The sequence below is a fragment of the Cricetulus griseus genome, chromosome 4, assembly GCF_003668045.3.
Source record: "Cricetulus griseus strain 17A/GY chromosome 4, alternate assembly CriGri-PICRH-1.0, whole genome shotgun sequence".
Lineage (NCBI taxonomy): Eukaryota > Metazoa > Chordata > Mammalia > Rodentia > Cricetidae > Cricetulus > Cricetulus griseus.
This window is the reverse complement of record NC_048597.1, coordinates 194,953,948-194,980,291: the sequence shown is the minus strand read 5'-3', so window position 1 is coordinate 194,980,291 and position 26,344 is coordinate 194,953,948. Positions and strand designations below refer to the sequence as shown.

The following is a 26,344-nucleotide window of genomic DNA, read 5'->3' as shown; positions in this document are numbered from 1 at the left end:
GCCTTAAAGTTCTAGGAAAAAGTGCTGCTTGTCTGTAATCAGAGGTGAATTTTGACTCAAGATTATCAATTCACACCCTTTGGGGTGGTTATTTAAGAAAAAAATAGTAAGTGTGATGATGTGGACCAAAGGGAAGGTATACTACTGATTTGTATAAAGTGGTTTTAGCCTCTGTGGAAAATGTCTCAGAGGTTTGATTAAAGTTTCAAAAAGAACTATCTACCACATGATTCATCAATCCTCATTCTGGGTATAATATCATATGTAATGGAAACAGGACAAAAAAGAAGTAACTTCATTCCATGTTAGTAATAATCCTTTCCACAACAAGCAAGACACAGGACAACCTAGGTATTCTTTGATGAGTGAATGGACAAAAGAAAGTGGTATTTACATATAGAATCAAGTCAACCTTTCATAACAGCATGGAAGAACTGGGAAGCATTATGGTAACTGAAATAATCCAATGCTACATAAGGTCAATACAGGAAACAGAGAAAATTGGCCAAAAGGTACAAAGTTTAAGTTATATGGGGTCATCATGTTCTACATATGTGATTACAGTGTAATGACTACAGTCAAATATATAGTTCAATATTTTTAACACACATATCCTTATGTACACACAAACATGCAATTGCAACTATACCAGTTAATATAGCTGTTGATTAGCCTAATTATGGTAATCATTTCACAACGAATCTAAACACATTAAACTCCTAAATATATTTCTAAAGTATGTATTGATAAAGTAGAATATGTTTGATAATATGTAACTTTTAAAAGCATTAAGAGTGTTGCAGATATTTTCTTTGTAGTAAGTAGTATGAAGTCAATCTCTGGTACAGAAGTATGGGGTATTTTTAGAATCTAAGTCAAGAGGATTGATAGTATTCTCAAGTCAACTCTATTTTACCACCACATAGTATCTCTTATTCTTGGAATTATTATTGACCTAATTCTCTGTCATCTCATCTACCCAAAAATGTCCCTTTGTGCTCATATTACTTATGAGACTAGGTGCAATATTGTGAAGTCATAACATTTAAATATTGTCATGTCAGCTTCAGTAAATGAGATCTCATAAGCACAGTAATATTCACAGACTATGCGACATTTACTTTGTATTTACTGAATATGTTTTACCTCTTATTTCACCCTAAACTTTTTCTTTAAAATATAACTTGAAAATACATAAAGAGAAAATAGACATAATACATTCCAACCACATCCAACTTCTACAGTGGTTGTGGTATTTGGCATTCTGAGTTTGCATTTGTATGTGCATGTTCAAATGTGTGCATGCATGTGTGTGTTTGTGATTTTGTACATGGGTCCTGGTGTTGGAATTTTGGTCTTCAAGCTTGCAAGGCAAAAACATTGCCCACTAAGCTACTTCCATATGTTTACTCTTTGTAACATCTTAATATTTGTGTATGTGTGTATACGTAGACATATATGCATATACATAATATGTATACAGATACATATATACATATGTGTGAATATGTATTTGTACACACACACCCATACACACACTCCCTCAATGAAACTCTTCTTCTTTCCATCAATCCCCTACTTTCTTTGATATCTATTTTTGATTGACTGAATTTAATTTAATGAGTATGATTAAGGCTTTAACTAATGAAATATAGACTACTAATTAATGGTTACCCTACTGAGGAAAATGGCAGCCCCTCCTCATTGCCATTAACTGCCCATAGTCCCTCAATGAGAGACAGAGCCATCTAAGCATTGCATTTGTGACAGCACTGGGCCATTCTTGTCCAGAAGAAACTGCTTTTCAGCACTCCTCTAACCTCTGATTCATTCATTCTTTCTATCCCTTATTCTCTTGTGTTTCCTGAACCTTGATGAAGGTGGAGGAAGCTGGTATAGCTGTCCTGTTTAGGGATGAATACTTCTAGCCACTTACTCTTCACACTTTGGCCAGTTAAGCTTCTCTGATAAAGACTAATGTCTAACCAATGTATGGATATTAAAATCAAACACAAAGAAGTCAATTTGATACATTTTATATTTAGAAAAACAATAGTAGTTTGTTTTCCCATAGGGTCTATGTTATCCCAAGCTACAGGTTCTCATTTAGCTTAATAGGACCATGCATAAGTTCTCTACTGCGAAGCTAGCCTTAGAAATTTACCTTGAGTCTCTTTCAATGCTATTTTCTTTCCAATTGCCTAGAGGTAACTAATATCTTTCAGGATAATACACCATTATATTTATCATAATTTTATAATACACATTTATAAGTAATTCATAGAAATACATTCTAGGTGTTGACCTGTAGGGAGATACTGTAGCCCTGCCTCCTAGAAGCCCCTATAGGTGTGGCTGGCCATGCCCATGAGGGCGTGGTCAGGGGAGGTCAAGGATGACTTGGGAGCAATTCTTAAGGGGGCTGCAGACACGTGGAGACCCCTTCTTTCTGATCTCCCTAGCTTGCTGCCTCTGGGCACTCTCTGGCTTGTGTTTGGCTGGTGTTTATCTGGATAATGAAATCTTAGCCTTACGGACTATGGATCGTCTTCGAGCACGCTCTATTGTCCTCCATTTTTCTCTTTTTGTAGAAGTATTTTATATCTAGTATTTTCTGATTATTTTCTATCTTTGAAACTGTGAGCATTCAATATTGATTTATAATTAAATTGTTTTTCCTTTAATATGATTGCAATTATTTCTCCACTTCAAATCTTTGTTTGCATGTCTCAATTCCCTGAAGAATATTACTAGAAGTGAATAAATAACTTTTGGGTGTTACTATTCCACAACTTGGTCAGATAGTACCACATCACTTTCCAGACTAATTGTTCCAAATACACTGCAAACATCCACACTCTCTCCCTTTGTCTTTCATTCTTACAGAAAGAGCAATACTTGGTTTTACTTGTTTTCCATTTTAATTACGTTTAGCAGAACACATGCAAATTCAGTCATAATATTTTCCAGATGTTTTAGAAAATGGTACTAAAATTATGTCTAGATTAAGTAAAAATAGATCATAGTTGAAGGGCAAATCAATGTCCAGAACTGGTTGTTTGTTTTTGGTTTTGTTTTTTGTTTTTTGTTTTTGTTTTTTTTTTTTTTTGGTTTTTCGAGACAGGGTTTCTCTGTGTAGCTTTGGAGTTGGAGCCTATCGTGGCACTCGCTCTGGAGACCAGGCTGGCCTCAAACTCACAGAGATTACTCTGCCTCTGCCTCCCGAGTGCTGGGATTAAAGGCGTGTGCCACCAAAACCCGGCTCCAGAAATGTTTTTTAGAGAAAAAAAATTAAGTAACACTGGAGTTGTATACCAAGAGGCTAGCACAGTGACACTATATAGAGCAGATGTATATAGTGCTGGAAAAAGCAGACTGCAAGGAGATGTCTATGCATGTGTAGGAGGAGAGAGGATAAGTGCCCAAGAGGAGGCGCTGCACCATTTGTACTTTCACAAAGGAAGCAGAAATCTTGGGTGAGCACATCTGAAGCGAGAAGGCTCCTGCTGTTTCCTGAAGATCACTTTCGGGAGCCAGACAATGCAAATATTGAAAGAAGGACAAGGCTAGAGCAACACTGGAATGAGGAGGAGAGCTGTTGTGAAGTATTAGTGTAAGATGTGTTACATTCATTTGTGCTACAGAATATTTGTTTAATGATGCAAAGATAAGTTGGATTATTTTACATTGCATTTGTTTAGCTCTGTAAAACTGTGTTACTTTGCCTGCTAAAACACATGATTGATCTAAGAAAGAGATGATTGGTCAATAGCTAGGCAGGAGAGAGAAATAGGAAGGGCAATGCAAAGGAAATAAATAGGAGGAGAAATCTAGGGAAGGAAGGTAGGAGCCAGGAGTAAGAAAAGGGAAGGAGAGAAGAATGCCAGGGACCAGCCACCCAGCCACATACCCAACCAAGGAATAACAAGGGAAGAAAGATATATAGTATAAATAAAGGTACAGGAAATCACTTTTTGAACATAACATGGGTAGCACAGACACTGAGACCTACAATTAATAAATGGGACCTCCTGAAACTGAGAAGTTCACAGTCAACAAGACAAAACGACAGCCCACAGAATGGGAAAAGATCTTCACCAAGCCCACATCTGACAGAGGGCTGATTTTCAAAATATACAAAGATTTAAGAATCTAGTCACTGGGGAGCTAGAGAGATGGCGCAGAGGTTAAGAGCATCGACTGCTCTTCCAGAGGTCCTGAGTTCAATTCCCAGCAACCCCATGGTGGCTCACAACCATCCATTATGAGATCTGGTGCCCTCTTCTGGTTTGAAGATATACATGGAAGCAGAATGTTGTATACATAATAAATAAATAAAATCTTTTCAAAGAAAGAATGTTCACATCCTATAAAAAAAAAGAATCTAATCACCAAACACCAACTACTCCAATTAGAAAGTAGGGTACAGACTAAATAGAGAATTCTCAATAGAGGCATCTAAAACAGCTGAAAGACACATAAGAAAATGCTCAACATTCTTAGCCATCAAGGAAATGCAAATCAAAACAATTCTGAGACAACATCTTACTCCTGTCAGAATGGCTGAAATCAAAAACTCCAATGACAATTTATGCTGGAAAGGATGTGGAGAAAGGGGATCACTCCTCCACTGCTGGTGGGAGTGCAAACTCATACAGACACTTTGGAAATCAGTATGGAAAATGGGAATCAGTCTACCATAAGATCCAGCAATTCCACTCTTAGGCATATACCCAAAGGAAGCACATTAATACAACAAGGACATCTGTTCAACCATGTTCATAGCAGCATTATTTGTATTAGCCAGTACCTGGAAGCAACCTAGATGCCCCTCAACTGAAGAATGGATAGAGAAAATGTGGTACATTTACACAATGGAGTACTACTCAGCAGAAAAAAAGCAATGGAATCTTGAAATTCGCAGGTAAATGAAACTAGAAGAAAGATCTTGAGTGAGGTAACCAAGTCACAAAAAGAAAAAACATGGTATGTACTAACTCATATATGGATTTTAGACCTAGAGCAGCAGTAGCAGCCTACAATCCACACCGCCAGTGAAACTAGGAAACAAGGGGGACCCTAAGAAAGACATACATAGTCCCCTAGAGAAAGGGAAAGGGACAAGATCTTCTAAACTAATTGGGAGCATGGTGGAGGGGAGCAGGCATTAGAAGAAAGAGAAAGGGAGAAGAAGAGGGGAGAGGAGGATATGAAGTAGCAGGAAGATTTAGTCAGGGAAAAAATAGAGGAGAGCAAGAAAAGAGATAATCATAATAGAGGGAGCCATTTTAGGTTTAAAGAGAATTCTGGCACTAGGGAAATGCCCAGAGATCTACAACGTTAACCCCAGTTAACAATCTAAGCAATAGTGGAGAGGCTACCCTAAATGCCCTTCTCAGATAATGAGATTGATGACTACCTTATATGCCATCCTAAAGCCTTCATCCAGTAGCTGACGGAAGCAGAAGCAGACATCCACAGCTAAACAATGAGCTGAGCTCCAGAATCCACTTGCAGAGAGTGAGGAGTGATGAGCAAAGGGGTGAAGACCATGCTTGAGAAACCCATAGAAACAGCTGACATGAACAACGGGGAGCTCATGGACCCCAGACTGATAGCTTGGAAAACAGCATAGGACTGTTCCAGACCTCCTGAACAAGAAGTTCAGTTTAGAAGTCTGGAAAATCTATGGGGCCACTAGTAGGGGATCAGTATTTATCCCTAGTACACAAATGGAATTTGGGAGCCCACATAAGGGATATTCTCTCAGCCTAGACACACTGGGGAGGTTCTAGACCCTGTTCCAAATGATATGACAGACTCTTAAGATCCCCATGGAAGCCTCATCCTCCCTGGAGAGCAGAAAGGGATTGAGATAGGGGGTTGGTGGAGGGCCCAGGAGGAGGAGAATGGTGAAAGGGAACTGGGATTGACATGTTAAAGAAGCTTGTTTCTAATTTAAATTTTTAAAAATGTGACTAAATTCACAAGCATTTGATTGATGTATTTTAGGCTCCCATGATCCTGTCTTTTTCCATGTGTTTAATAAACTGTATTACATAAAAAAGAAAGAAAGAAAGCAAAAAGCCCAGAGTCTAAACTTAGGTAAAGAGAAACAGGATAAATCAAGTTAGAAAACCTGGGTAGAAACAATCCCAGCTAATGCTAGGCATTCATATTTAAGAATAAGTGACCCTGGATTTATTTGACAGCTGGGTGGTGGTTCTTACCCCCAAAAGCACAAACTACAGAGAGTTAACAGACTGGGAAGATGGTTTCATACCTTGGAAGCTCCTATGTTTATTTGACTTGTATCACCATGAATGTCAGGCATGTGCCATTTTCTCTAGTTAAGTTCACTTTGAAGATAATCAGTAGATGATAAGAAAGCCTATACTGGACTTGTATTTCTTCTTCAAGTCCAGTGAGGCAGGTAAAGGACAAGGAAGTTCAAGAGTTACCATGAAATGTTTGCTATGGATGATTGTAAATGTTAAGCTGAACGAAGAGCACAAGAGTGTATATTAGTTTCTTATGGGTGCCATAATATAACATGTAGAATAGAAATGTAGGTAGCCAGCCCCTAAGTAGGCGTGGCTACAGCTTCCCCTACAAATGTCCACTTAAATAATGAAAATAAATTTTTCACAGTTTAAAAGGATGGTTTCTTCTGGGTCATTTCTTCCCAGCTTGGAGACTATTAAACTCCCACTGTGTTCTCACAAGCCCTTTCCTCTGTCTGTACCTCTTCTTATAAGGATGCAGCCTTATTGGATCAGAGAACCACTTTGATGCCTCATTTAATCTAACTGCTAATTAATGGCCCATAATCCCAAATGCAGTTAAGTTGAGAGTGAATGCTTTCCCTGGAAGTTTGGTGGGGATACAATTCTGTCCATGAGAGAAGCTGCCCATCAGTGCATGCTGACGAGGGAAAGGGTAATAGGACCAAGGACTTAGAAGATACAGGTCAAGTTGCTAGGAATTTGAAAATAAATAGTTTATAAGAAACATCAAGTCTTTATTTCATGTATACTACTATTATTCCTTACTACTTTACCATACAGCAATGATTATGATAATTTGCTATAATAATTCCTATAATGTAATATATTAATTGCATATACATTTTAATGACATATTTCTTCAAGTTAAGTTTTTCCAAACCAAAATGAAGTAGAAGAGTAAAATGAGATTTAACTGATTTAAAACTTCTCTTCAATGACATCCTCTGGTAAACACACAATAATTGTGAGTCTAACTATGGTGGTTATTATTTCTGTTATTATCAGCCTTTGCTCTACAGCAGGTCATTTGGCTAGGTAATTAGCATATTATTTCTATCACCAAATACAATCAATGTGATTATCCCAATCCTGCCTGTAAGGAATAGAAAAATTTAATGGCTCACCCATAATAACAGTAAGAGCATGGCAAGAAGTGTTCTTGTCCTTTCAGACTCTAAGAACTACATTTTAAAATAGGAGAACTAAGTAATAGCTCCTAAAAGAAAAATAGGTGCATTCATAGAAGTTACTTAACACAGATGTTATGCGGTGTTTTCTGCTTTTACTTGGTTACGAAACTGAGTGGACTCTCAGCCATGCTGTTCTTACATCCCTCAGCTGAGAGTCCTCACTCAGAGACATAATGGCTCAAAACAGGGCTCTACCAACACGTTCTTTTGTCAGGTTCTTAGATTATAAAATATGTCCTAATGTAGTTCCAAAATGTATAGTAAATTAAATGTGTACATGTTTAGTACTGAAGTTATACATTAACAAGATGTTTTAGCAAATTAAACACATCACATCATGAAATTCTGGCAGCATGCACAGTGTGACAGTTTTTATAAACACGAGAGATAAATGCATTCATATTAAATTTCTTTCACTCAAGAAAAGTCACTGTAGATAGATAAGATTATTATATATAGACACAATTAGTCAGTGTCACTTCAAAATTCACGTTTGCTTCTCATTTATTTATGCTACTTAAAGTAATACAGTACAATTTATAGGAAAATATATCTTTGAATAAAAGCAAAATTAAAGAAATAATAACATCAATAATGGTCCATTAGTCATTATGAATGTATTATATTAACCAGAGTTGCTGTCGTTATGAGGGACTGAATGGAAGATTACAGCTCTTACTATCTTCATGGCTTGACTGTAAGGCTGAAACTGTCACAAAAGTAATTGATTAATATATATCAGTAATTCTAATATCCTCTTAGATAAAATGCATGAGGTGCAATCCATTAGAATGCGTTTTTCCTATGTTGTTCCCTTGTGTGTAAGGAAAAGCATGCACATCTCACCAAGCATTTATCCAGGTCTGACTGCATGGATTTAGGCTTGGCTCCTGCTGAGGCTCTATGACACTGGGAAAGTACCATCTCAAAGTGTCATCATACATTTGATGGACAGAGAAATAAGGCTGCCTTATAGGGGACTCAGAAACATTGGATTCATAAAATCAGTTCAATATGCTTAGTAAATAATTTCCATAATTTTTAGATTATTTCATATATTTTAGAGAAAATAATATCATTACATCACTTTTTCCTTCCCTTTACTCACTCAAAAGCCTCCCATATATCCCTCCTTGCTGTCTTTCAAATACATGTCCTCTTTTTTCAATAATCATTATATATTTATCTGTGATAGTTATAATTTCAAAATAAAAATTTCCATTTTGTGTCTCTTGCATATTGTGGTATTATATTTCCTCTGGCATTCCCTGCTTCTCTAGCATTGGCAAACATTTGTGAGTTTATTACTACTCTACCTAGAGATTTGAAATTAAGAGATATGTTCAAACATACATATTGTTCCATAGGACTTACAAAAGGCAACCCAGAGATAAAACAATAATGTCCCCAGGCTGGAAGAATAGAATGTCTCTTAGCCCACACTGTAGGATTTTCTTAGATAAGTGTTGGTTTTCCCATAAGCTCAGACTTATCCTATCAAGTCCTCATATAAGTGGACAAATTAACCTAAGGATGGGAAATGATTGCATCACTCTATCTGTAAGCTGAAAGGCAGGGGTAATACTGATATGCAATTACTAGCAGGTGAAAGGGATGCTAGACATCCCAAACATACTAAGGAGAAATCAGGATAGACAGATATATCAATTAGCTAAACACACCAAGACCTCATCTTTGGAATCTAGTCTCTCCTTTAGGTTGAACCCTTTTCAACTGGGCATTTCTCAAAGTCAGTGGTATTCAACCTGTCGTTCACAGCCCCACAGGAATCACATATCAGATCTCCTGCGTATCAGATACTTGCATTACGATTCATAACAGTAGCAAATTTACAGTTATGGAGTAGCAACAAAAATGATTTTAATTTTAGGGTCAGCACTATATGAGGAACTATATTAAATGGTCACAGCAATGAGAACCACTGCTCTAAGAAATACTACTTTTATACTAAAAATATTCTAGTTTAGATAATGACATAAATAACACACCAACAACATTTGGCAAATCATAGAAACTTTTAAATGAATATTTCCTCAACATTTGTCATCTAAAAATACATTAGCCAGTTGTGGTGGCACACAGCAATAGGATTTGCTGAAGAATATAGATGGAAGAAGATCACAGTTTCAAAGCCAGCCTGAGATACACATAAAAAAGAAAGAAAAATAAATTAAATATTTAAAACTGACAGATATTCATTTATTTATTTTATTTTCTTCTCAAAATCGCAGTTATGATTTATACATGCCATGCAGATAAAATCCAACCAAAAGAAAATACATATGCTAAAAATGACTACTAAAAATGAAAAGTATTATATTCATAGCAAAGGTTGCCTTTGTCGTATTTGTTTCCAATGAAACACTCACCAGACTTCTTTACTAAAGCTAAGGGAACCCAGTCACTATGACAAGCAATACAGAAAGCAGGAAGGAAAGGATTGCTCCTCCCTCAACTCCAAAGGGATGCAGAAGGATGCCTTCTACTTGGAAAAATGAGAGGGAATGAAGCCCACTTCTTATATATGAAACCTAAAAGTCCTGTCATAGAGAAATATGGTACAAAGCACAGTGGTATCACTTCAATCCCCAGGGCAACACTTACCAAACGCTGTTAGAACTGCATTAGCTAGCTGTCTGCCTTCCTCCATCTACTGTTTTCCAGATTTGGACATCACAGAGGAGACAAGACTCAATGGACTGGGAAGATTTCACAAAGGTACTATTGACTTAGTCTTAGGGCTGAGAGATAGGACATAAATATATGGGCATAAATAAAGGGTCTTTGTATCTATAGCACAACTCATAGACAGACACTCTAGACCTGATATGGCATAAATGAAACCTGCATATATAGTAGATACACTTGATTTTAAGCCTGTATCATCGTGTGCTTTAGAAAAATCTTGAGGAACCACCCCATCCTGAGATTGCACCAGTCTCTAGATGTGGGGTTCTGCTAGGATCCACCTTAATGTAAGTTGTGTGACCAAATGACTGTCCCGAACAACATTCCTCAACTTCAGGCAGCACAACTATCATCAGGCCAGTGTTTGTTGATGGACTGTCTACACTGGCACCATCATCAAGTAGAAACCTGTATCCTTATAGAACAGGGTCACATTTTTGCCTTCATAACCTCCATCAAATACTATGGCCCCATTTCTATCCTTAGATAAGCAATCCAGGACCTTGCAGCTATGAGACTCAAGCATGGCCCAGCTCAGCATCAGCACTGTGGCACATAAAACAAACAAGCACTCTTCACCAGCACTGCACTCACTGGAGTTATGAAAAGGTAGTTATCACAAAACCATGACTTGGAATTCAGAGATACCTAGTATTGGACACATCAAAACAACTTCATCTCCTGATTAGTGCTTCTGTATAGAACCTTGGGAACCTCCATTGCCATGTGGAAGCATGCATACCTAAATTGCCATATTCATTCAGGTATGCATCACATGTAACAGGCTGAAACCTTGGGCCATGAGTTGATTTCAGCAGTAAGCAGCTCACAGTAATCAGTATAGGGCACAATCTCCTCCCAGTACCTCACTGATCAGGGTGAGCAGTCTAGAGACAGATAGAGCCCTACATTGCCCAACCCTAGGAAACTGTGTAGGAGGCATATGTTCCACTGTGGTTCCAAGAAGAGGTTCAGAGGCATGGACTACACTTCTAGGTCATCCCTGAGTCATCTTGTGGATTTAGAAAAAACCCGAGCTTGTGCCATTTTTTAGTACTGAAACAGTAACAGTAATGTCATCTCATTCAATAACAGCAGAAGGGATGAAAGGTAGAAATAGAAGAAAAGCATAAACCAAACAGCCTATTTAGAATTAGTAAAAGTATAGGCATAAGCAAATCCCATTCAAGCAGAGTGGGATACCCCTTCCATATCAAGGTCATATCACCTACCAAGAATTAAATGTAATCATAATGCCATTATGTTACCTCTTCTAATGATCAAACTAAGTGCCTGGAAACATCCGAAATAAAACAAGTGTGTGATGAAAAATTTAAGTCACTGTTGTAAGGAAAATTATAATCTTTAAGAAAAAACTGAGAAATAAAATGTCCAGATATCTACAAGGATGATACCAACTAACAATCTAAGCAACAGTGGAGAGGCTACCTTAAATGTTCTTTCCTGATAATGAGACCAATGACTGTCTTATATGCCATCCTATAGCCTTCATCCCACAGCTGGGTGGAAGTAGAAGCAGACACCCACAGCTAAACACTGAACTGAACTGGAATCCAGTTGCAGAGAGGGAGGAATGATGAGCCAAGGGGTCAAGATCAGGCTGGTGAAACCCACAGAAACAGCTGAACTGAACAAGGGGGAGCTCATGGACACCAGACTGATAGCTGGGAAACCAGCATAGGACTGATCCAGACCCCATGAACATGGGTGTCAGTGAGGAGACCTCAGAAATCTATGGGGCCTCTGGTAGTAGATCAGTACTTATCCCTAGCATAGGAATGGACTTTGGGAGCCCATACCACATAGAGGGTTACCCTCTCAGCCTAGACACAAGGGGGGGGCCTAGGCCCTATCCCAAAGGATATGACAGACTTTGAAAGATCCCCATGGAAGGTCTCACCCTCCCTGGGGAGCAGAAAGGGGGTGGGATAGGGGTTGGTGGGGGGTAGGGAAGGAGGGGAGGGAGAGGAACTGGGATTGACATGTAAAGCAATCTTGTTTCTAATTTAAATTAAAAAAGGGAAAAAACAAAACTGACAATTTAAATTTTAACAGGGAGGATAGAATCAATTTAAAAACCAAAGTGTAAAACATTAAGATAAGTGTAATACATTAAGCATAAGGAAATTGATATAATAATAGAAATGTCATCAGCATCCTAGACCAAATGGTTATGAAAATAGTGGGTGCAAAGACAAGCTATTTGAAGATACACATTTGGAGGAGAAAGGAAAAACAATCAGAAAAAAAACGAAAGAATTTCATAGGCACTCTAGAATCTTGGGCCAATATCGAAAGGTCAAATATTTGTGTTGTTGGAGTTCAACAACAGCTTGAGAATGGCAGAGGAACAGCACGATTATTCAAAGTAGTCCTAGGAAATGGTTCCACACATTACATGCAACAGCTCAAGAACACACATTCTTTCCATTACCACATGGAATGTTCTCCAGTATACATAATCGGATAAGTCGCAAAACAAGTCTAAACTGCATTATAAGAAAACTAGAAATCACTAGCAAGAAAAACATAAAAGTGATTGGAAGTTAATCAAGTTAAACTTCAATAGCAAATGGATTGAAGAAGAAATCAAGAAAGGAAATATTAAAAGGCTTGATACCATTGAAAACATACACATGCATTACTAAAACTTAAGGAATGTAGCCAGTGGCACCCAGGTTGATTGTATTCGGTACCTATTCAACAAGCAAAGACACTGAATGAAAATATGCTCTTTTGTGTCACGTAACTAGAAAAACAAAAACAAGTCAAATAAGTGAAAAATGAGAATGTAAATAATAAAAAAATTAACAAACATAAGTGCTGAATCTGCTACACTATGAACAAAATTAGCAAACTGTTAGCCAGGTATACAAGTGGAAAAATTCAAATGTATACACTCAGAGAGGAAGAGGAAGACATTGTAATTGACAACACAAATTTGCAAATGAATGTACACATTTTATAAGCAATACCTGCCAGCTAATTTGATAACCTAAAAGAAATAGAGAAATTTTCGACATTTATGTAAAGGACATCAAAATGGAAAAGTCATGTTGTCTCCATGTGCTCTGGTAAATAGAAATCACTAAAGATGTTACTAAAACACTATTACAGCTTGTGTTCTCTCTGGTATAGTCCTAGGTGCTTGGGGACCATGTGTTATGGTGCAGACGTGAGATGTGGCCATGTCAAAGAACTACACCACACACAATCAGCATAGAAAATGGCACAGAAATAGCATCCATAAAAGCCTTCACAAAAGAGTATGAATCACTTGAGGGGAGTCAATTCCAAGTTACTGAGGAACATGAGCTTTGCCAAGATGTAAAACAAGAAAGGTGTATCTTGCTGTGCCAGCTTGCATTGGTAGCCAGACCCTATGGGCATGGCTTCAAGTGTGCAGACATGACCCCTTATAAAGTAGAGGAGGGGCTGGCTCACACTCTTGGGTTTCAGTGAGAGTATCAGAAGGACAGAGACTGCATCTTCTAGATCAGGAAGGCTGTGGCAGTTATTTACTATTTATTATTATTATTATTATTATTATTATTAGTAGTAGTAGTAGTAGTAGTATTTGATATAAATACCTATTTATCATTTATCTTAAGTCTGGTGGACTCATTTAAACCCTGCATTCAGAAAGGCCTGAAGAAGATGCAATCAAACAATGTGAAGATGATGAGTGCACATGCAGCCCCCATCAAGACACTCGAGAAACAAAAAGAAGTTACGCCTCAGATGTCAAATGGCCCCAACTAAAAACTTCATGAATTTGTTTTCATGGCTTATCCCAAACATGTGAATCAGATTTGTGGCTCCATACCCAAGGATCACAGATTTAAAGCCCAAGGCTCAAACCAAGGCTGTGGTCCCAGCTCTATCTCAGGCCTAAGCCTCAGCTGAAGTTGGAGAGGGAGCAGGGACATACGGATCAAGATACATAGTATCCTTTTCCATATATGTTATGGCTGTTAGCTTGGTGTTTGGTGGGACTCCATACAGTGGGGACAGGTATGTCTCTGATTCTTTTGACTGCTCTTAAGACTCATTTTGCTTATTGTCTTATTTTATCTTGTTTTGTCCTGCCCGGCTGTTGTTTCTTGGAGGCCTGTTCTTTTCTGAAGAGAAAATGCAAAGTGATCTGGAGGAGAGTGGGGGGTAGGGATTGGGAGACTAGGAAGGAAGGCTGTGTATGAGAGAAGAATCTATTTTCGGTAACAATTTTTAAAATGCATTGTATACATGTATAAAATTATCAGAATAAAAATATTAATTCAAATTCAGAAGCCCTTCACAAAAACATGAATATTTCTATACTAAGTATTTATTTCCTTTTACTTTAATATTTTATGCTCAGATAACTCTATTTAAAAATACAAAGTGGATCTTCAATGACTGAGATTCCCTCTTCCAGTCTTGTATTGGTATAAAAACACACAGGTAGACAAACGGAATCAAATTGAAGACCCTGACACCAATCCACACACCTAGGAACACCTGAGTTTTGATGAAGAAGCTAAAATTATACAATGGAAAAAAGAAAGCATCTTCAACAAATGGTGCTAGCATAACTGGATGCTGTCATGTAGAAGAATGCAGATAGATCCTTATCTATTGTCATGCACAAAACTTAAGTCCAAATGGATTAAAGACCTCAACATAAATCTAGCCACACTGAACCTCTCAGAAGAGAATGTGGGAGGTATCCTTGAACAAATTGTTACTGCTTCCTGAACATATCACCAGTAGCACAGACACTGAGATAGACCATTAATAAACGGGATCTCCTGAAACTGAGAAGCTTCTGTAAGGCAAAGGACACAGTCAGCAAGACAAAATGGCAGCCCACAGAATGGGAAAAGATCTTCACTAATCCCATATCCAACAGAGGGCTGATCTCCAAAATTTACAAAGAACTCAAGAAGCTAGTTTCCAAAACACCAAATAATCCAATTAAAAAGTGGGGTACAGAACTAAAGAGAGAATTCTCAATAGAGGAATCTAAAATGGCCGAAAGACACATAAGAAAAGTGCTCAAAACCTTTAGCCATTGGGGAAATGAAAATCAAAACAACTCTGAGATACCATATTGCACCTAAAATAAAAAACACTAATGATTGTTTATACTGGAGAGGATTGGAGAAAGGGGAACACTCCTCCACTGCTGGTGGGAGTGCAAACTCATACAGCCATTTTGGATATCAGTATGGCAGTTCCTCAGGAAAGTGTGAATCAGATTACCTCAACATCCAGCAATTCCACTCTTAGGCATATACCCAAAGAATGCACCTTAATACAACAAGGACATCTGATGAAGTATGTTCATAGCAGTATTATTTGTAATAGCCAGAACCTGGAAGCAACCTAGATGCCCCTCAACTGAAGAATGGATAAAGAAAATGTAGTACATTTACACAATTGAGTACTACTCAGCAGAAAAAAAAAATGAATCTTGAAATTTGCAGGCAAATGAATGGAACTAGAAGAAATCATCCTGTGTAAGGTAACCCAGTCACAAAAAGGCATACATGGTATGTATATGGATTTTAGACCTAGAGCAAAGAAGTAGCAGCCTACAATCCACACCTCCAGAAAAGCTAGGAAACAAGGAGGACCCTAGGAGTCATACATGGTCCCCTGGAGAAGGGGAAAGTAACAAGATCTCCTGAGCAAATTGGGAGCATGGGGGGAAGGGAGAGGGAGTTAGCAGAAAGAGAATGGGAGAAGAGGAGCAGGGAGTAGGACATGACGGAGCAGGAAGATTGAGTTGGGGGAAGAATAGAGGAGAGCAAGAAAGAGATACCTCATAGAGGGAACCATTATAGGTTTGAAGAGAAATCTGGCAGTAGAATAATGTCCAGAGAACTACAAGGATGGACCCAACTAACAATCTAAGCAATAGCAGAGAGGCTACCTAAATGCCCTTCCTCTATAATGAGATTGATGACTACCTTATATGCCATCCTAGAGCCTTCATCCAGTAGCTGATGGAAACAGAAGCAGAGACCCATAGCTAACCACTGAGCCGAACTCCTGGAATCCAGTTTTAGAGAGGGAGGAGTGATGATCAAAGGGGTCAAGACCAGGCTGGGGAAAACCACTGAAACAGCTGACCTGAACAAGGATGAGCTCATGGACCCCAGATTTACAGCTGGGAAACCAGCCTAAGACTGAACCAGGCCCCCTGATTGTGAGTGTCAGTTAGGAGGCCTGGACAGTCTATGGTGCCTCTGGTAGCGGAACAGTATTTATCCCTAGTGAATGAATGAACTTTCTGACCCCATTCTCTATAGAGGGATTCTCTCTCAGTCTAGGCCCTGCCCCAAATGATGTGACAGACTTTGATAATCCCCCATGTAAGGCCTACCCTCCTGGGGAGCAGAAGAGGGATGGGATGGGGGAGTCAGTTGGGGACATGAGAGGATAGGAAGGAGAGGGGATTTAAATGTAAAATAAGATTTTTCTAATTTAAATAAAAAATTAAAAAAATAAAACACAAAGTGTATGCAAGACGTGGTGGCACATACTTTAAATCCCAGGCCCAGCACTGGGAGAGAGGAGTAGATAGTTCTCTGTAATTTTGAGGCCAACTTGCTCTACATACTGAATTTCTAGACAGCCAGGGCTATGTAGTCTCTCTAAAAAAAAACAGAACAAAATAAAAACTTTCTCAGAAAACCAAAAAACAAATAAACAACAACAAAGCAAGAGAAATAGAAATACTACATAAGGACTTGATTTTTTTCATTTTATTTAACTTTCATATGTATTTATGTATTTATTTATTTTACATCCCTGCTACAATTTCCCTTCCTTCTTCTCCTCCCAATTCCTTCACCCCTCCTGTCAGTTCCCCTTCCATTCTTCCTTGATTTCTTTTTCAGAAAAGGGCAGGCCTCCCCTGGATATCAAAAAACAAGGCATATCAAGTCTCAGCAAGACTAAGCACCTTCCCTTGTATTAAGGCTGGGTAAGGCAACCCAGTTTGAGGAATAGAATCCCAAAAGCCAGCAAAAGAGTCAGTGATAGTGCTGTTGACACTTTTAGGAGTCCTACAAGAAGACCAAACTATACAACTATCATATACATGTAGAATGCCTAGCTCAGTCCCATGCAGACTCTCTGGTTGTAGGTTCAGTCTCTGTGAGCCACTATCCGCCCAGGTTAGTTGATTATGTGGATTTCTTGTGATGTCCTTGATGCCTCTGGTTTCTAATCCTTCCTTCCTCTCTTCATCAGGATTCCCTGAACTAGGCCTAATATTTGGCTATGGGTTTCTGCATCTGTTTCCAGCAGTTATTGGATGAAGACTCTGTCATGATAATTGGACTAGGCACCAATATGTGAGTACAGCAAAACATCATTAGGCATCATTACATTGACATTTTTTTCTCCAATCTTATTTAGCTCCATCCTAGGTCTCTGAACTATCCAGTCTCTTGGTGCTGGTACTCCAGTCAGTGTCTGGGGTAGGCTCACTCTCATGGCATGGATCTGAGGCTGGGACAGTCATTGTTGGCCACTCCCACAATCTCTGCACCACACTTACACATCCCATAAGTAGACAGATTGTAGGTCAAAAGTTATGTAGCTGGGTTCATGTTCTAATCTCTCCACTGGAAGTGTTGCCTGGTCACAGGAGATGACCTCTTCATGCTATTTATCCTACTTCTAGGATTCTTAGCTGGGGTCATTCTTGTAGGTTCATGGGAGTTTCCCTTGCACCAGGTTTTTACCTGACCCTGAAATGCTTCCCCCCCCTTTACAGTCATCTTTTTCAGTACTCTTCACCTACTCTCCCACCTGATCCCTCATATTCTCATCTCTACCTGCCTCCAGTCCACCCACAAAATCTCTTCTATTTCCCCTTTGCAAGGAGATCCATGCATCCTGCTCCCCTTGGGCCCTCCCTGTTACCTATCCTCTCTGGGTCTGTGGATTATTGCCTGGTTTTCCTTTACTTTACAGCTAATACCTACTTATGATTGAGTACGTACTATGTTTTTCTTTCTGCATCTGGGTTACCTCACTCAGGATGACTTTTTTTCTAATTCCATTCATTTACCTGCAATTTCCTGATGTTATTTCCAATAGCTGAGCAGTACTCCATTGTGTAAATGTACCACATTTTCTTTATCCACTCTTAGGTTTGGGGGCATATAGGTTGTTTCCATGTTCTGGCTCTTATAAATAAATTTGAACATAGTTGAGCAAGTGTCCTTGTGGTATGATTGTACATCCTTTGAATATATGCCCAAGAATGGGATAGTTGGGTCTTGAGGTAGATTTTCTCAACTTTCTGAGAAGGTGCCATATTGATTTCCAAAGTAGTTGTACAAGTTTGCACTCCCAGGACCTTCATTCTTAACATGACAGATAAATAATTCATTTTGCATGGCTCGTTTTAGTTAAAACCCATTCAGATACATGAGTTACAGATGTTCTCATGGCAAGGCCTTTGGGATGTGAATGCAGGGTGAAAACAAATATTTAAAAATAACTTAAGTAACAGACAGAAAAAAATTACATTAAAAAACCCTAGTGTAGTCTCAAGATTAACAATACGCCTCAGGGAAGGAGAATGTTCGTCTCATTGAAATTGTACACCCAGCAGTGTGGGTGCATGGAAGGTCACAGCATGTCATGTGTGACTGTGGGAGGAGATATGCTGTAAGGACGTCACTTGGCAGATGACAAATGTCCTCCAGGCTTTTCTAGATTAAAACCTGCCAAACATGAAATTTCTACATAAAGCTGTCAACTGATCTGTGGCACTATTGTATCACTACAGATTTCAGCGGAGATAGCCAACAGAATGAAACTGAAACACATGCACCAAGATTAAAAGCAGTGTCGAATGTTTGGGAGCAAAAGAGGACAAGGAATCTACTAATAGAACGTAAGATATGTGGCGGAAGAAGATGAAAAATTTATAACGGAGGAGATAATAACTTGACTCATAGCCACAAAACAAAATTCAGGTCTGTGGACTGTCTCCTTTTCATGTAAATTTAGAGTGTGAAAGCTGAGAGGGCTCTGAAGTAGTGAGGGAGGAGAGAGAGCAGGGTGCCCTGCTTCTACACTGGAATGGACTCCCCTTAGTTTCAACCTAGGCTCTGCCATGTATCTGCATGTGATCTTGGTAAATTAATTTATTGTTACTTTTCATGCAAATATTTCTTTCTCTAAAGTGGAAATGATATCCTTTCCAGAATGCCATGATAGGGTTTAAATTACATAATTCAGTCACAGATCTTGACTCCCATGCCGAGTCAACACCAAAACCCAAAGAATGTTTACTACTTAGTTGTCTACTTGCTTAGTCAAATAATGTGAGAATTAGTCTCCATAGACTAAATGACATTTATAAGATCACAGACAAATTGCTGTGATTGTGAATACTCTATGATTTTCTCTAGTCTCACCTTTGGGTGGTGTCCTGGAGGGACACTAGAATATGATTTGGGGTTGTTGTTATTGTAATTTATAAATTGACTCGGTCAATTTTAGTTGACCAAGTTTAGGTGTTTGTAATCCTTTCAGGTAAGATGATCAGATGTAATCAAGACAAATGATTCACCCAAAGTCACATCATATTGACACTATGTGATTATTTCCTTTTCATTACTTTCATCAATAGAGAGGGCAAAGACACCAGGACCAGGAAAGAGTCATAGCTTCTTATGGGCTTAGTGAAATATTCTGAACGGTTTATGTTTACTTTAATGTAGCTTATTTCAAATATTCTTAACTTGACATTCCATGCCTCATTCTCATTGGTTGTAGGAGCCTTCCTTATTCTGTGAATTTTCACAATGAATTATGAAAGGTCTGTTACTCAAAAAATAAAAGGACCCAGAGATAGTTATTGGGGTTTAAGCTTCATGCTGAAGATCAGATAGACAAAACAGCTGGCCACTAGCTCTTATTTGACCTTAGACTGAAAAGAGATGTTGGCTCCACCAAACCTCGGACTGCTGTCTCCTTGGCATGGCCGAAGGATCCTGAGACTTCAATGTCTTCCTCACCTCAATATGGCTGGAGAATGAATGCTGATACTGAGAACTGCTCCTAACTTATATACCTCCCTAATGCTGGGAATGAAGTCATGTGATCCCAGGTGCTGAGACCATCTTTGTGTGAGCTGTTTCTCTTTAGGACTGGATCAATCTTATGTAGATCTGGGTGGCCTTGAACTCACAGAGATCTGTCTACCTCTTACTCCTGAGTCCTAGGAATAAAGGTACGTACCACCACCTCCTAGCTTCTGGTAGCAGAGATTAAAGGTGTGTGCCTTCCTTCTATGGCTTGAGGCTTATTTTGCTTTCTGAATCCTCAAGCAAGCTTTAATAAGTCATGAATAATATATCATCACAAAGGTCAACTGTGATTATTAATGATGCACTCATCATTCATCTCGATGTAGAACTTCATACTGCTGGCTGTGGAGGCATCAATGCTGCTGACTGATACTGAGGCCAGCAATCTGACTGAAAATGGGCAGGAGTTGAAGAGTTCTTAATATTCATGAAATTTCCAATTCAGTTCTCCCTGTCTTCTCACAACACCAACCTGAAGGTGGATGAATGCTGTCTTAACATTATTCCAAGGATCCTTACTTCTCTTTCCAGGTCTAATATATTGATGGGTTGTTTTCTAAAAATGAGAAAAATCTATTGGCGATACATTTATATTTTAACAAGAATTCCAAGTTTGATTCATTGACATAAAACTCAATAATATTGATCAGCCCTAAGTTTTTTTTTTTTTTTTTTTGGTTTTTCAAGATGGTATATCTCTGTATAGCCCTGGCTGTCTTGGGACTCACTCTGTAAACCAGGCTCACCTCAAACTCAGAGATCTAACTACCTCTGCCTTCCAAATGCTGGGATGAAATGTGTGAGCCACCGTACCTGTCTTTAAGCCCTATGTTTTTAAATGGAAATTACCTCTAATGGTTTTGAAACATCATTCTCCAATACATTAATAGCTTAGTTGTTTAATGTTTGGCAATGTTGTAATTCAGATAATGGATTCAATCATTTTAACACATCCCACTCCATTTTAACACATCCTCTCCCACTGAAAGGCTTCTTTCCAATATGTCCCTTTCCTACCCTCAGGCCCTCTGTTTTATATGCAATGCTCTGAGTTTAATTAGAGTTTCTTGTCCAAGCATGGATGATAGGTTTCCCTTGCTCCTATACAATCCTTTCAACAAGAACATGCTCCCACAAAACCACAGCTATAAAGGGACTTTCATTGCAGTTATTAAGTCACTGAGTTCATATATCTTGGTGTTTAATGAAGTGTCACAGGAAAGGAAAGAAAATTTATAAGTAGAATAAGTCTCAACTCTATTAGGGAAAGATCTATGCCCTTCCATAATGGAAGAAGTTCAGTGTAATTAACCAGGTATCTATCTGTGTCCCTTGTGAAGTGATACCACAATTAGGGCTTGGTGTGTGTCACTACTAAGCACCAAGCAGCATTATTACTCACACCATGCTTAGTGAAGGGAATCCTGTGTTCCTGAGCCAATGCATTAACTTGGTCCTTATACTCATGGCTGGGATCTGTCATGCAATCTTGGGACAAGAGCTATGGTGGCTGAAGAAATAAAGTGACACACCCACAGAGTCTGTCATTTTGCCTGAATTTATGTTAAGACTGATGGTTGTTGTGGATTCTTTGGTAAGCTTTCACATCGGACACAAATACAGGTCTATCCGTAGAGAGCGACTTGTATCTATTCTCTTGTGTAAAATTTTTGTCAGTATTACTCTAATCTGCATTGTTGTAAGACTCTACATATCTATATTCCATTAACTAACTGTGTCATTTTGGGGCCGTCACCCATCCCAAATAAAGGAGGCAACCAAACATTCTGCTTGAAGTTGTGACTACAAGTATATTTTCCTGTCTCACACTCCTTTGGGCCATCCTGGAGATGGGGTCTAATGCCAAATAGATGAACATTTAGAGAGAAACAGAATATTATGAACATATATATGAATCAGGCTAACAGTCATATTTTCTTCATTAGCAACAGATTGTGAAGATCATTGCAAGAACCCATAGACATAGACTGAGGGAGAGCAGATGATTTGAAAGCAACCTGAATAAAAGCAGTCTGAGTCTCCTATTTATACACTTTATAATTTTGGAGCTTACCTAAACTGATTCTTAGACACCATTTCTATATGATCATAAACTTGTGTTGTATACATGCAATCTATAGCAGAGTGAGCCAGGCATCACTCAAGTTGCAGTGGTAGTCATGGATTCTGTGATCATCAGAGTCTTCACCAGGGCCTAATTGCAAGTCAGAAAATGTTCCCAGAAAGGAAGTTGAGTACATTTAGAGGATGGCATTGATTTCCTCCAAAATTGGTTTGTTCTGTGGTTCTGTTTTGTTAAATGGCAAACATCATATAGAACCCTTAGATTCTAGGATGACTTTTTTCCTTGGATGTTCTGTAACTTAAAGCTAAATAGCATGTTATTTATAATGGTGTATTAACTGCCTGAAAAGTTTTGTTGTGTTCCTCAGCAGAAGATGCTACTCTGCAGTGAATTCTAGGTGCATGAATCTCTTACATGGGCAGATGGTACAAAGTTCACTGACATTTTAGAAGATTATCTCAATAGTCTTTTGAACATTTGCTCTGACAGAGAAAGTCTATTGACTTTGTAAGATTTATCTTATGTCATCTAGTTTGAATAAATTTTATTGAGGCATCTAAAGTGAATTCCTTTCCTGCTTATCAGCTTCAATAAATATGATGAAATTTATGTAGATAGGACTTATGTAAATAGAATTAGGGAATATGTTAAGAGGATGAAGACATTCATAAGCTGTATGCTTCCAGTTAGATAGAAGATTAGAAACTATCTTTAAGTGACCTGATAAAAAGAGAAGTCAGAAAAAAACAAGAGTGGGGAAGACTTAAAAGAAAGTGTGTATGACAAAGCCCCATTAAAAATTCTCTGATGTTGAAACCCAGGTAACTCTTTAATTGGAGGTAACTGTAGAACACATGTAGCATAAAAGAACAGGATGAGAATTTACATGAGGTTAATGGTTTAAATGAGAATGGCAATAGGGGCATAGCAGTGAGAGGGAATAAGAGATGGCTTAAAACCTAAAGATGAATGAGGAAGCCTTATCCACTGGCATATAAACTAATTTAATGAACATAATATAAAAATGGAGACTGAAGCTACCTTGCACAGGTGGACTGTAGGGGAAGCTGTAGCAATGCCTGCTTAGGGGCTGGCTAAAGGTGTGCCTGACCACGCCTTCGAGGGCATGGTCAGGGTGATGTAGAGTGAGAGTTGGTCAAGTGGCTGGGTTCTAGTTTCTGTTTCGCTTTCGGCTTGCTGTACAGACTGCTGCCTGCTGGCTGGCTGGGTCGCTCTGTAAGGCTTTTTCCCTATTAAAATCCCTTGTAGGATGGTAATCCTTTGCTCTATGTCTAAAATTCATATATGAGTGAGTACATACCATGTTTGTCTTTTTGTGACCGGGTTACCTCACTCAGGAAGGTTTCTTCTAGTTCCATCCATTTGCCTGCGAATTTCAAGATTCGGTTGCTTTTTTCTGCTGAGTAGTACTCCATTGTGTAAATGAACCACATTTTCTCTATCCATTCTTCAGTTGACGGGCATCTAGATTGCTTCCAGGTTCTGGATATTATGAACAACACTGCTATGAACATGGTTGAACATATGTCCTTATTGTACGAACGTGCATTAATTGGGTATATGCCCAAGAGAGGAATTGCTGGATCTTGAGGTAGACTGATTCCCATTATCCTGAGGAACCGCCATACTGATTTCCAGAGTGGTCTTACAAGTTCACACTCCCACTAGAAATGGAGGAGAGTTCTTTTTTCTCCACATCCTCTCCAGCATAGATTGTCATTGGGATTTTTTTATTTTAGCCATTCTGAAAAGTGTGAGGTGGTATCTTAGAGTTGTTTTGAGTTGCATTTCTCTGATGGCTAAGGATTTTGAGCATTTTCTTAAGTGTCTTTCTTAAGTGTCTTTCAGCCTTTGGTGAAAGATTGGATTCTTTTCAGAAAAGGATTCTTTTCACCAAAGAAATTAGGAAACCTGAAGATAAATGCATGGACCCCAGGAATGGGAAAGGGCAGGAACTCCTGAGCTAATTGGGAGCATGGGGGGAGGGGAAGGGGAGCTGCCAGAATGAGAGCAGGAGAAGAGGAGAGGAGAGGAGGAAATGGAGGAGCAGAAATATTGAGTTGGGGGAAGAATAGAGGAAAGCAGGATGAGAGATACCATAACAGATGGAGCCATTATAGGTCTGAGGAGAGATCTGGCACTAGGGAGACTTCCAGAGATCTACAAGGATGACATGAACTGACAATCCAGACAATGGTGGAGAGGATAACCTAAACGCCCTTTCCCTAAAATGAGATTGATGACCACTTTTTATGCCATTCTAGAGCCCTCATCCAGTGGCTGATGGAAGCAGAGGCAGAACATCCACAGATACACACTGAATTCAACTCTGGAACTTAGTTGCAGAGAGGGAGGAATGAAGATCGAAGGGGTCAGAACCAAGTTGGAGAAACCCACAGAAACAGCTGGCCTTAACAAGGGGGAACACAGTGACCCCAGATGCTGTCTGGGAGGCCAGTACAGGACTGATCCAGACCCCTGAACATGGATGTCAATGAGGAGGCCTCTGCACTCTAGGAGGCCACTGGTAGTGGTTTAGTATTTTTCCATGGTGTAAGAAGAGACTTTGAGAGCTCATCCCACATGAAGGGATGCACTCTTGCCCTAGACACATGGGGAAGGACCTAGGCCCTGCCATGGATGATGTGGTGGACTTTGCAGAGCCCCCATTGAGGGCCCCACCCTGCCTGGGGAGTAGAGGGTGGATGGGGTGGGGGGTAGGTTGGGGTGGGGTAGTAGGGATGAGGGTGAGGGTGAAGGGAGGGAGAGGGAGAAGGGATTGACATGTGAAACAAGCTTGTTCCTAATTTTGAACTAATAAAAAAAAAATCCCTTTTATTTCTACCTGCTTCCATATTGGTAATTTCCCACAATAGTGGACAATGCTGGTTCCAGAAGACATGGTTAGTAAATGAAAATCTCAGTGCATAACACAGGATACCTCCCTACTAGTTATTGGTCAAGAAGTTCAAAAGGTCCGCTACACAATTAATACTACTGCAAATGCTCTTAGTTGCCAACCAAAACTAGTGGTAGGACCTTATTGTTGAAAATGTTGCTCTCTTTTGTCATAAGACCTAAGTAAGGCAATCTCAAACTGACTAGGAAACCCTCTCCCTGATAATCAGCTTTCATAGTACTGGGGAATGCTACGCAGGCTGCTTAGGATACACATCCATCAATTGTCTTGTCTTAGACTGGATTTTGCCTGCTATAATACCTACACAATACACAAGTTGTGGTCACTGGTTCAATAGTGGCATGACAGTTATAGGAGTTACCAGCAATTTTCCAATTGGATTTGAAGCTGCTCTATAGGCGATATATAATGCCAGTTATAGTAAAAACTGGTCAAATACCGGAATTTCAAATATCATAGGCCCTAGGGGAGACAATAATGTTGTTGTTTCCGTAAACGGTCTTGTCAAAAATTGTTCTGAATATTAGTGATCATACACAGGCTTGTGCTTCTATTAACCTTGTTCAGAGAAGTTTCTTTCTGCACTAGTACAGAGACTGAAAGTTGATCAAAGCATTTAAAATAAATTATTGTGACTACTCAACCCACAATGGGATATCTCATTCAAGGTTCATGGAATATCATGATAAAGGGGGTTAGAAAGAATGTAAGAGCTAGGACATCGGGAGAAAAGTTGTGAAATTCTATTTTCTTGACTTGACAATGGCTACTGAACACATCAATTCACAGCAGCTGTGGATGGCTTCACAAAACCTTCACAAGATCAAGCCAGTAAAAGCATTTCATCAAAGTTGTGTGAGAAGTCTCTCAATAATACATCTCTAGGGGAGTGTCTGTTGGTAGTTTATGACTGCTGAGGGAGTAACAATCACTTTTCTTTAGGAATATGTTCATGTTAGGTTGCCCAAGCCTCCATGGATAGATTGCCCTATACTAATGTTCAGTAA

At 39.0% G+C, this 26,344-nt stretch overlaps 1 non-coding gene across 6 annotated transcripts in view; it reads right to left on the bottom strand.

Moving 5' to 3' along the window:
* LOC103161076 overlaps positions 1–26,344 on the bottom strand; it is a 389,511-nt gene that overhangs the window by 22,854 nt on the left and 340,313 nt on the right. Inside the window, exon 1 of one of the 6 annotated variants that reach the window (XR_004769706.1) lies at positions 16,738–16,835. The exons of the other annotated variants lie outside the window; for them this stretch is intronic. This is a non-coding gene — a transcript (uncharacterized LOC103161076). Of the gene's footprint in view, positions 1–16,737; positions 16,836–26,344 lie in introns of those variants that run through there. 6 annotated transcript variants of the gene reach the window in all.